Source organism: Chiloscyllium plagiosum, unplaced genomic scaffold, assembly GCF_037043375.1.
Source record: "Chiloscyllium plagiosum isolate Xiang-an unplaced genomic scaffold, Cpla_swu_hap1 HiC_scaffold_38, whole genome shotgun sequence".
Taxonomy (NCBI): domain Eukaryota; kingdom Metazoa; phylum Chordata; class Chondrichthyes; order Orectolobiformes; family Hemiscylliidae; genus Chiloscyllium; species Chiloscyllium plagiosum.
The window spans coordinates 32,835,077-32,847,888 of NW_028270176.1; the positions used below are offsets into that span (position 1 = coordinate 32,835,077).

Sequence of the window (12,812 nt, forward strand, 5' to 3'; positions counted from 1 at the left end):
GGATGGTACACACTGCTGTTACTGAGCGTCGGTGGGGGGAGGGAGGGTATGGTACACACTGCTGTTACTGAGCGTCGGTGGGGGGAGGGAGGGGATGGTACACACTGCTGTTACTGAGCGTCGGTGGGGGGAGGGAGGGGATGGTATACACTGCTGTTACTGAGCGTCGGTGGGGGGAGGGAGGGGATGGTACACACTGCTGTTACTGTGTGTCGGTGGGGGGGAGGGAGGGGTTGGTACACACTGCTGTTACTGAGGGTCGGTGGGGGGAGGGAGGGGATGGTACACACTGCTGTTACTGAGCGTCGGTGGGGGGAGGGAGGGGATGGTACACACTGCTGTTACTGAGGGTCGGTGGGGGAGGGAGGGGATGGTACACACTGCTGTTACTGAGTGTCGGTGGGGGGAGGGAGGGCATGGTACACACTGCTGTTACTGAGCGTCGGTGGGGGGAGGGAGGGGAGGGTACACACTGCTGTGACAGAGGGTCGGTGGGGGGAGGGAGGGGATGGTACACACTGCTGTTACTGAGGGTCGGTGGGGGGAGGGAGGGGAGGGTACACACTGCTGTGACTGAGGGTCGGTGGGGGGAGGGAGGGGATGGTACACACTGCTGTTACTGAGGGTCGGTGGGGGGAGGGAGGGGAGGGTACACACTGCTGTGACTGAGGGTCGGTGGGGGGAGGGAGGGGATGGTACACACTGCTGTTACTGAGGGTCGGTGGGGAGGGAGGGGATGGTACACACTGCTGTTACTGAGGGTCGGTGGTGGAGGGAGGGGATGGTACACACTGCTGTTACTGAGCGTCGGTGGGGGGAGGGAGGGAGGGGATGTTACACACTGCTGTTATTGAGCGTCGGTGGGGAGGGGGAGGGAGGAGATGGTACACACTGCTGTTACTGAGCGTCGGTGGGGGGAGGGAGGGAGGGGATGTTACACACTGCTGTTACTGAGGTTCGGTGGGGGGAGGGAGGGGATGGTACACACTGCTGTTACTGAGGTTCGGTGGGGGGAGGGAGGGGATGGTACACACTGCTGTTACTGAGTGTCGGTGGGGGGGAGGGAGGGGATGGTACACACTGCTGTTACTGAGCGTCGGTGGGGGAGGGAGGGGATGGTACACACTGCTGTTGCTGAGCGTCGTTGGGGTGAGGGAGGGGATGGTACACACTGCTGTTACTGAGCGTCGGTGGGGGGAGGGAGGGGATGGTACACACTGCTGTTACTGAGGGTCGGTGGGGGAGGGAGGGGATGGTACACACTGCTGTTACTGAGCGTTGGTGGGGGGAGGGAGGGGATGGTACACACTGCTGTTACTGAGCGTCGGTGGGGGGTGGGAGGGGATGGTACACACTGCTGTTACTGAGCGTCGGTGGGGGGGGTAGGGGGGGGATGGTACACACTGCTGTTACTGAGCGTCGGTGGGGGGTGGGAGGGGATGGTACACACTGCTGTTACTGAGGGTCGGTGGGGGGAGGGAGGGGATGGTACACACTGCTGTTACTGAGGGTCGGTGGGGAGGGGGAGGGAGGGGATGGTACACACTGCTGTTACTGAGCGTCGGTGGGGAGGGGGAGGGAGGGGATGGTACACACTGCTGTTACTGAGCGTCGGTGGGGAAGGGAGGGGATGGCACACACTGCTGTTACTGAGGGTCGGTGGGGGGAGGGAGGGGATGGTACACACTGCTGTTACTGAGGTTCGGTGGGGGGGAGGGAGGGGATGGTACACACTGCTGTCACTGAGCGTCGGTGGGGGAGGGAGGGGATGGTACACACTGCTGTTGCTGAGCGTCGGTGGGGGGAGGGGATGGTACACACTGCTGTTACTGAGCGTCGGTGGGGGGGAGGGAGGGGATGGTACACACTGCTGTTACTGAGCGTCGGTGGGGGGAGGGAGGGGATGGTACACGCTGCTGTTACTGAGCATCGGTGGGGGGGGAGGGAGGGGATGGTACACACTGCTGTTACTGAGTGTCGGTGGGGGAGGGAGGGCATGGTACACACTGCTGTTACTGAGCGTCGGTGGGGGGAGGGAGGGGATGGTACACGCTGCTGTTACTGAGCATCGGTGGGGGAGGGAGGGGATGGTACACACTGCTGTTACTGAGGGTCGGTGGGGGGGAGGGAGGGGATGGTACACACTGCTGTTACTGAGCGTCGGTGGGGGGAGGGAGGGGGTGGTACACACTGCTGTTACTGAGCGTCGGTGGGGGGAGGGAGGGGATGGTACACACTGCTGTTACTGAGCGTCTGTGGGGGAGGGAGGGGATGGTACACACTGCTGTTACTGAGTGTCGGTGGGGGAGGGAGGGGGTGGTACACACTGCTGTTACTGAGTGTCGGTGGGGGGAGGGAGGGCATGGTACACACTGCTGTTACTGAGCGTCGGTGGGGGGAGGGAGGGGATGGTACACACTGCTGTTACTGAGCGTCGGTGGGGGAGGGAGGGGATGGTACACACTGCTGTTGCTGAGCGTCGGTGGGGGAGGGAGGGGATGGTACACACTGCTGTTACTGAGCGTCGGTGGGGGAGGGAGGGGGTGGTACACACTGCTGTTACTGAGTGTCGGTGGGGGGAGGAGGGCATGGTACACACTGCTGTTACTGAGCGTCGGTGGGGGAGGGAGGGGATGGTACACACTGCTGTTACTGAGCGTCGGTGGGGGAGGAGGGGATGGTACACACTGCTGTTGCTGAGGCGTCGGTGGGGGAGGGAGGGGATGGTACACACTGCTGTTACTGAGCGTCGGTGGGGGAGGGAGGGGGTGGTACACACTGCTGTTACTGAGTGTCGGTGGAGGGAGGGAGGGCATGGTACACACTGCTGTTACTGAGCGTCGGTGGGTGAGGGAGGGGATGGTACACACTGCTGTTACTGAGCGTCGGTGGGGTGAGGGAGGGGACGGTACACACTGCTGTTACTGAGCGTCGGTGGGGGAGGGAGGGGATGGTACACACTGCTGTTACTGAGCGTCGGTGGGGTGAGGGAGGGGACGGTACACACTGCTGTTACTGAGGGTCGGTGGGGGAGGGAGGGGATGGTACACACTGCTGTTACTGAGCGTCGGGTGGGGTGAGGGAGGGGACGGTACACACTGCTGTTACTGATGGTCGGTGGGGGAGGGAGGGGATGGTACACACTGCTGTTACTGAGCGTCGGTGGGGGAGGGAGGGGATGGTACACACTGCTGTTACTGAGCGTCGGTTGGGGAGGGAGGGGATGGTACACACTGCTGTTACTGAGCGTCGGTGGGGGGAGGGAGGGGATGGTACACACTGCTGTTACTGAGCGTCGGTGGGGGGAGGGAGGGGATGGTACACACTGCTGTTACTGAGCGTCGGTGGGGGTAGGAAGGGGATGGTACACACTGCTGTTACTGAGCGTCGGTTGGGGAGGGAGGGGATGGTACACACTGCTGTTACTGAGCGTCGATGGGGGGAGGGAGGGGATGGTACACACTGCTGTTACTGAGCGTCGGTGGGGGGAGGGAGGGGATGGTACACACTGCTGTTACTGAGCGTCGGTGGGGGGAGGGAGGGGATGGTACACACTGCTGTTACTGAGCGTCGGTGGGGGGAGGGAGGGGATGGTACACACTGCTGTTACTGAGCGTCGGTGGGGGGAGGGAGGGGATGGTACACACTGCTGTTACTGTGTGTCGGTGGGGGGGAGGGAGGGGATGGTACACACTGCTGTTACTGAGCGTCGGTGGGGGGAGGGAGGGGATGGTACACACTGCTGTTACTGAGCGTCGGTTGGGGAGGGAGGGGATGGTACACACTGCTGTTACTGAGCGTCGGTGGGGGGAGGGAGGGGATGGTACACACTGCTGTGACTGAGCGTCGGTGGGGGGAGGGAGGGGATGGTACACACTGCTGTTACTGAGCGTCGGTGGGGGGAGGGAGGGGATGGTACACACTGCTGTTACTGAGCGTCGGTGTGGGGGAGGGAGGGGATGGTACACACTGCTGTTACTGTGTGTCGGTGGGGGGGAGGGAGGGGATGGTACACACTGCTGTTACTGAGGGTCGGTGGGGGGAGGGAGGGGATGGTACACACTGCTGTTACTGAGCGTCGGTGGGGGAGGGAGGGGATGGTACACACTGCTGTTACTGAGGGTCGGTGGGGGAGGGAGGGGATGGTACACACTGCTGTTACTGAGTGTCGGTGGGGGGAGGGAGGGCATGGTACACACTGCTGTTACTGAGCGTCGGTGGGGGGGGAGGGAGGGGATGGTACACACTGCTGTTACTGAGCCTCGGTGGGGGGGGAGGGAGGGGATGGTACACACTGCTGTTACTGAGCGTCGGTGGGTGAGGGAGGGGATGGTACACACTGCTGTTACTGAGCGTCGGTGGGGGAGGGAGGGGATGGTACACACTGCTGTTACTGAGCGTCGGTGGGGGGAGGGAGGGGATGGTACACACTGCTGTTACTGAGCGTCGGTGGGTGAGGGAGGGGATGGTACACACTGCTGTTACTGAGCGTCGGTGGGGGAGGGAGGGGATGGTACACACTGCTGTTACTGAGTGTCGGTGGGGGGAGGGAGGGCATGGTACACACTGCTGTTACTGAGCGTCGGTGGGGGGAGGGAGGGCATGGTACACACTGCTGTTACTGAGCGTCGGTGGGGGGGGGGAGGGGATGGTACACACTGCTGTTACTGAGGGTCGGTGAGGGGAGGGAGGGGATGGTACACACTGCTGTTACTGAGCGTCGGTGGGGTGAGGGAGGGGACGGTACACACTGCTGTTACTGAGCGTCGGTGGGGGAGGGAGGGGATGGTACACACTGCTGTTACTGAGCATCGGTGGGGGGAGGGAGGGGATGGTACACACTGCTGTTACTGAGCGTCGGTGGGGGGGGGGAGGGGATGGTACACACTGCTGTTACTGAGCGTCGGTGGGGGGAGGGAGGGGATAGTACACACTGCTGTTACAGAGCGTCGGTGGGGGGAGGGAGGTGATGGTACACACTGCTGTTACTGAGCGTCGGTGGGTGAGGGAGGGGACGGTACACACTGCTGTTACTGAGCGTCGGTGGGGGAGGGAGGGGATGGTACACATTGCTGTTACTGAGCGTCGGTGGGGGGGGAGGGAGGGGATGGTACACACTGCTGTTACTGAGCGTCGGTTGGGGAGGGAGGGGATGGTACACACTGCTGATACTTAGCGTCAGTGGGGGGAGGGAGGGGATGGTACACACTGCTGTTACTGAGCGTCGGTGGGGGGAGGGAGGGGATGGTACACACTGCTGTTACTGAGCGTCGGTGGGGGGAGGGAGGGGATGGTACACACTGCTGTTACTGAGCGTCGGTGGGGGGTGGGAGGGGATGGTACACACTGCTGTTACTGAGCGTCGGTGGGGGGTGGGAGGGGATGGTACACACTGCTGTTACTGAGTGTCGGTGGGGGAGGGAGGGAGGGGATGGTACACACTGCTGTCACTGAGCGTCGGTGGGGGAGGGAGGGGATGGTACACACTGATGTAACTGAGCGTCGGTGGGGGGAGGGAGGGGATGGTACACACTGCTGATACTTAGCGTCGGTGGAGGAGGGAGGGAGGGGATGCTACACACTGCTGTTACTGAGTGTCGGTGGGGTAGGGAGTGGATGGTACAAACTGCTGTTACTGAGCGTCGGTGGGGGTAGGGAGGGGATGGTACACACTGCTGTTACTGAGCGTCCGTGGTGGGAGGGAGGGGAGGGAGGGGATGGTACACACTGCTGTTACTGAGCGTCGGTGGGGGGGGAGGGAGGGGATGGTACACACTGCTGTTACTGAGCATCGGTGGGGGAGGGAGGGGATGGTACACACTGCTGATACTTAGCGTCGGTGGGGGGAGGGAGGGGATGGTACACACTGCTGTTACTGAGCGTCGGTGGGGGGAGGGAGGGCATGGTACACACTGCTGTTACTGAGCGTCGGTGGGGGGGGAGGGAGGGCATGGTACACACTGCTGTTACTGAGCGTCGGTGGGGGGAGGGAGGGCATGGTACACACTGCTGTTACTGAGCGTCGGTGGGGGGGGGAGGGAGGGGATGGTACACACAGCTGTAACTGAGCGTCGGTGGGGGGGAGGGAGGGGATGGTACACACTGCTGTTACTGAGCGTCGGTGGCAGGAGGGAGGGGAAGGTACACACTGCTGTTACTGAGCGTCGGTGGGGGGAGGGAGGGGATGGTACACACTGCTGTTACTGAGCGTCGGTGGGGGAGGGAGGGGATGGTACACACTGCTGTTACTGAGCGTCGGTGGCGTTAGGGAGGGGACAGTACACACTGCTGTTACTGAGGGTCGGTGGGTGGAGGGAGGGGATGGTACACACTGCTGTTACTGAGCGTCGGTGGGGGAGGGAGGGGATGGTACACACTGCTGTTACTGAGCGTCGGAGGGGGAGGGACTGAGGGGATGTTTGTGGGTGTGGGGGCTGTTTTGTCCCTGGATGGTGTTGGAGCTGCCCCCATCCAGGGGCAAATGCAGAGTATTCCCTCACCTTCCTGAGGTGTACGTTGTCGATGGTGGGACAGGCTTTGGGGGGAGACAGGAGGGGAGTTACTCGCTGCAGGATTCCCAGCCTCTGACCTGGTCTGCGGTTTCGAAGACCTCTGTCAGTCCGTGCAGCTGAGTAAGGGTTTTTCAGGATGTTCATTGTCAACAATCCTCCCCTGCCCTTCCTGTTTCTTGGATGGATTTAATGATGAGTTGCCGATGATATACCAGGAAGGGTAGAATCCCTACAGTGTGGGCAACAGGCCATTCACCCCATCAGGGCCACACCAACTCTCTGAAAAGTAACCAACCCAGAAGTGCTTGCTTCGGAAGCGTTCCATATTTTGTGGGCGGCACGGTGGCACAGTGTTTAGCACTGCTGCCTCACAGCACCAGAGACCCGGGTTCAATTCCCGACTCAGGCGACTCTGTGAGGAGTTTGCACGTTCTCCCCCGTGTCTGCGTGGGTTTCCTCCGGGTGCTCCGGTTTCCTCCCACAGTCCAAAGATGTGCAGGGTCAGGTGAATTGGCCATGCTAAATTGCCCATAGTGTTAGGTAAGGGGTAAATGTAGGGGAATGGGTGGGTTGCGCTTCGGCGGGTCGGTGTGGACTTGTTGGGCCGAAGGGCCTGTTTCCACACTGTAAGTAATCTAATCTAATCTAATCTAAAAGCCTAGCCAATCGCTATAACCCTGCATTTCCCCATGGCCAATCCACCCTAACCTGCACATCCCTGGGCACTATGGGACAATTTCCCATGGCCAATCCACCCTAACCTGCTCATCCCTGGACACTATGGTACCAGCCTCCATCTTCTGGCAGCTCATTCCACACACGCGCCACCTTCTGACTGAAAACAATTGCCCCTGAGGTCTCTTTTATATCTTTCCCCTCTCACCCTAAACCTATGCCCCTCTAGTTCTGGGCTGTCCCACCCCAGGGAAAAGACCTTGTCTATTTTACCCTATCCATGCCCCTCATGATTTTATAAACCTCTATAAGGTCACCCCTCAGCCTCCAAAATTCCAGGGAAAACTGCCCCAGCCTGTTCAGCCTCTCCCTGTAGCCCAAACCTTCCAACATCCTTATAAATCTTTTCTGAACCCTATCAAATTTCACAACATCTTTCACAACATCTTACTGTCTCGGTAAAAACGCGGCTTGGCTTTTAGCTACAGAATGATTCAGTCTGTGCACGATTCGCTGGTATCCATTTTAACACTTAACACTGAAAAGCACGCCATCTTTTCAAGGGACCACGCAATGCTGCCCCCCACCCCGACCCATTTTACGACCTTACCATTTTCACAACCGACTTAGCACACTCACCGATCGCCAACTGGAAGTGCCTCAGTGCGGAACCGTATTTGTTGGTGGCGTTACACGTGACTCCATCCTGAGCCACCTTCTTGGTGACCGGGAAGGACACCTGACTGATCACAGCGTTGTCAGTGGGGGTCACCACCTGCCAGAATAACCCGGAGAAAAGTAAGGTGGGGCGAGGCAACGCGGCAGATTGGTCACGGGATCACGCCCTGGAGGAAGGTCATGTGACGGCCGGGTGAGTCCAATGATAACTTGGAGGTGGGTGGTGGAGGGGGATGGGGGGGGGGGATGATGGCGTTAGGGGGAAGTGGGTGACATGAAATTCGTCTGGATACCCACCACCCCCCCTGACTATGGCTCAAACCCCACCCAACAGTTCGGCTGAGACTGCGGGCTGCTCAACTCGGGACTGCATCGCCAGACCATGCCAGAAGGCACCTCAAGAGGCCATCAGAGGGGAAAGGTCACTGTCCAGTGCCAAGACTGAGATGGTGGTCGCTCTCGGGAGGTGGGAGGTGTTGGGGGGGGGGGGGGCGTTGGGCAGGAGAAAGATGGAGACCTGAAGCCACCACGCGATACAGGACCCTCCCTCTCGCCACTTGGCACATTCCCAAATGCCCTGAGTCAATCTCCCCCTTAACCCTCTGCCCCAGTCGCCCTCGAAACCTGGGAACGATCCCGGCCTCTCTCTCTCTCTGAGTCCCACCATCCGCCCTCTTCCCCCCCCGGAGAGAGGATTCCTCTGGGTCCGTCTCTGAGGGGGAGCCCGGAATCGAGTCCCGTCCCCCAGCTCAGGTCGGGTTTACGTGGGGCTAGGGGAGGCCGGTGGAGGTGAGGAAGGAGTGACGCAGGGCAGTGGGGAAGGTCTGAAACACCGCGCAGAGGGGCTCTCTGTCACTTACAGGTCTCTTGCCGATATTCCAGGTGATGTTGGGTCTGGGGTAACCCAGCGCTGTGCACGTCAATGACACTTTCTCACCTTCGTGTTGGACTGTGAGGCTCAGTGAATTTGACTGCACTTCTGGCTCCCCTGGTCAGTGCGAGAGAGAGAGAGAGAGAGGGAGGGAGAGAGAGAGGGAGAGAGGGGGGAGAGAGAGGTGGGGAGAGAGAGGGGGAGAGAGAGGGGGAGAGAGGGGGGAGAGAGAAAGAGAGAGAGAGAGGGGGGGAAGAGAGAGAGAGACAGAGAGGGGGGGGAAGAGAGAGAGAGACAGAGAGGGGGGGGAAGAGAGAGGGAGGGGGAGAGGGAGGGGAGAGAAAGGGAGAGAGAGTGGGGGAGAGAGAGAAGTGGGGAGAGAGAGAGAGAGAGAAGAGACGGGGGAGAGAGAGAGAGAGACGGGGGAGAGAGAGAGAGACAGGAGGACAGACAGAGAGAGACGGGGAGAGAGAGAGAGAGAGAGACGGGGAGAGAGAGAGAGAGACGGGGGGGGAGAGAGAGAGAGAGAGAGAGAGACGGGGCAGAGAGAGAGACGGGGCAGAGAGAGAGAGACGGGGGGAGAGAGAGAGAGACGGGGGAGAGAGAGAGAGACGGGGGAGAGGAGAGACGGGGGGAGAGAGAGAGAGACGGGGGAGAGAGAGAGAGACGGGGGGAGAGAGAGAGAGAGACGGGGGGAGAGAGAGAGAGAGACGGGGGGAGAGAGAGAGACGAGAGAGAGACGGGGGGAGAGAGAGAGAGAGACGGGGGGAGAGAGAGAGACGGGGGAGAGAGAGAGGGGGGAGAGAGAGAGACGGGGGGGAGAGAGAGAGACGGGGGGAGAGAGAGAGACGGGGAGAGAGAGAGACGGAGAGAGAGAGAGAGAGAGAGAGAGAGAGACACAGAGAGAGAGAGTCCTCTCCCCCTCTCTCTCTCCTCTGCTCGACCGACTCGTGAGGGACTGGTCCCACAATGACACTATGCACCCGAAAGCCCCAATTGTATGCAGGCCAAAATATTATTTTCCTCAAGAAAGCTCAATCATTTTACACGATTGGGTGTTTTCATCTGTCCCACCCATTCCCGGGGAAACCAAGTACCAACTTGGATTCTTCTTCCTGGTGATTAAAACCCCCTCCCAGCCCCTACACCCCCTCCCTATCTCTGTAACCCCCTCCAGCCCCTACACCCCCTCCCTATCTCTGTAACCCCCTCCAGCCCCTTACACCCCCTCCCTATCTCTGTAACCCCCTCCAGCCCCTACACCCCCTCCCTATCTCTGTAACCCCCTCCAGCCCCTACACCCCCTCCCTTATCTCTGTAACCCCCTCCAGCCCCTACACCCCCTCCCTATCTCTGTAACCCCCTCCAGCCCCAACACCCCCTCCCTGTCTCTGTAACCCCCTCCAGCCCTACACCCCCTCCCTATCTCTGTAACCCCCTCCAGCCCCAACACCCCCTCCCTGTCTCTGTAACCTCCTCCAGCCCCTACACCCCCTCCCTATCTCTGTAACCCCCCTACAGCCCCTACACCCCTCCCTATCTCTGTAACCCCCTCCAGCCCCTACACCCCCCTCCCTATCTCTGTAACCCCCTCCACCCCCTACACCCCCTCCCTATCTCTGTAACCCCTCCAGCCCCTACACCCCCTCCCTATCTCTGTAACCCCCTCCAGCCCCTACACCCCCTCCCTATCTCTGTAACCCCCTCCATCCCCTACACCCCCTCCCTATCTCTGTAACCCCCTCCAGCCCTACACCCCCTCCCTATCTCTGTAACCCCCTCCAGCCCCAACACCCCCTCCCTGTCTCTGTAACCTCCTCCAGCCCCTACACCCCCTCCCTATCTCTGTAACCCCCTACAGCCCCTACACCCCCTCCCTATCTCTGTAACCCCCTCCAGCCCCTACACCCCCTCCCTATCTCTGTAACCCCCTCCCGCCCCTACACCCCCTCCCTATCTCTGTAACCCCCTCCAGCCCCTACACCCCCCTCCCTATCTCTGTAACCCCCCTCCAGCCCCTACACCCCCTCCCTATCTCTGTAACCCCCTCCAGCCCCTACACCCCCTCCCTATCTCTGTAACCCCCTCCACCCCCTACACCCCCTCCCTATCTCTGTAACCCCCCTCCAGACCCTACACCCCCTCCCTATCTCTGTAACCCCCTCCAGCCCCTACACCCCCTCCCTGTCTCTGTAACCTCCTCCAGCCCCTACACCCCCTCCCTATCTCTGTAACCCCCTCCAGCCCTACACCCCCTCCCTATCTCTGTAACCCCCTCCAGCCCCGAACACCCCCTCCCTGTCTCTGTAACCTCCTCCAGCCCCTACACCCCCTCGCCTATCTCTGTAACCCCCTCCAGCCCCTACACCCCCTCCCTATCTCTGTAACCCCCCTCCAGCCCCTACACTCCCTCCAGCCCCTACACCCCCTCCCTATCTCTGTAACCCCCTCCAGCACCTACACCCCCTCCAGCCCCTACACTCCCTCCAGCCCCAACACCCCCTCCCTGTCTCTGTAACCTCCTCCAGCCCCTACACCCCCTCCCTATCACTGTAACCCCCTCCAGCCCCTACACACCCCTCCCTATCTCTGTAACCCCCCTCCAGCCCCTACACCCCCTCTAGCCTCTACAACCCCTCCCTATCTCTGTCACCTCCTCCAACCCCTGCACCCCCTCCCTATCTCTGTAACCCCCTCCAGCCCCTACACCCCCTCCCTATCTCTGTAACCCCCCCCAACCCCGACACCCTGTCCCTGTTTCTGTAACCCCCTTCCAGTCCCTACACACATACTCACACACACAGTAACACTCACAGTCACACACTCACATACACTTTCACACAGTCACACACACACTGTCACATACACACACACCCCGCACACACAGTCACATACACACACACAGTCACATACACTCTCACACACTCACACTCAAACACAGTCACACGCACACAGTCATACACTCTCACCCATACACTCACACCCACACCCACACATAGTCATAACTCACACCCACACAGTCACACACTCAGTCACACACACACACACCCACACACACACACAGTCATACACTCACACCCACAGTCACACCCAAAGTCACACCCACACACCCACACCCAGTCACACACACACACATTCCCCACACAGTCCCACACAGTCCCACACAGTCCCACACACAGTCCCACACACACACAGTCACTCACACACCCACACACAGTCACACACTCACACCCACACACAGTCACACCCCCACCCCCACACACCACTCACACAGTCCCACACACACAGTCACACCCACACACAGTCACTCACACACACACTCACAGACAGTCACTACACACCACACACACACTCACACACACACACTCACACACACTCACACACTCACACACACACACTCACACACACTCACACACACTCACACACACTCACACACAGTCACACACAGTCACACACACACTCACACACAGTCACCCCCCACCCCCACACACACACACAGTCCCACACACACAGTCAGTCACACACACTCACACACAGTCACACACACACACACTCACACACACACCCACACACAGTCACTCACACACACACTCACACACAGTCACTCACACACAGTCACTCACACACAGTCACTCAACACACACACTCACACACAGTCACACACAGTCACACTCACACACAGTCACACACACACTCACACACAGTCACACCCCCACACACACTCACACACAGTCCCACACACACAGTCACACCCACACACACAGTCAGTCACACACACACACACACAGTCACACACTCACACCCACACACATAGTCACACATCTACCCACACACACAGTCACACACACAGTCACACACATACTCACACTCACACACACTCCTCCAAGTTCCCTCTGAGCACTGACGTACTGACCCTCATTTTGAGGGGGTTCCTGTCACTGACATGTCTTCCACTGGGACCGTGTGGGTTTGTCATCACTGCATGGAACCCTTGCACATGGTGCTATGTGAATGCAGATTGGATTGGGGTCTGTCGGTGGGAGTTCTGGTGTCTGCCCGGTCTCAGTCGGGAGTCT

General features: G+C 59.8%; 1 long non-coding RNA gene across 2 annotated transcripts in view; it reads right to left on the reverse strand.

Annotated features, from left to right (window-relative positions):
- LOC148139419 (uncharacterized) overlaps positions 1-8,887 on the reverse strand; it is a 52,889-nt gene extending 44,002 nt beyond the window's left edge. Inside the window, exons 1-2 of one of the 2 annotated variants that reach the window (XR_015753540.1) lie at positions 8,726-8,887; positions 7,827-7,962 (exon numbers count right to left, since the gene is read on the reverse strand). This is a non-coding gene — a long non-coding RNA (uncharacterized LOC148139419). The remainder of the gene's footprint in view (positions 1-7,826; positions 7,963-8,725) is intronic. The other variant, XR_015753539.1, reaches the window with a different exon arrangement.
- Between the last annotated feature and the right edge of the window lie 3,925 nt (positions 8,888-12,812).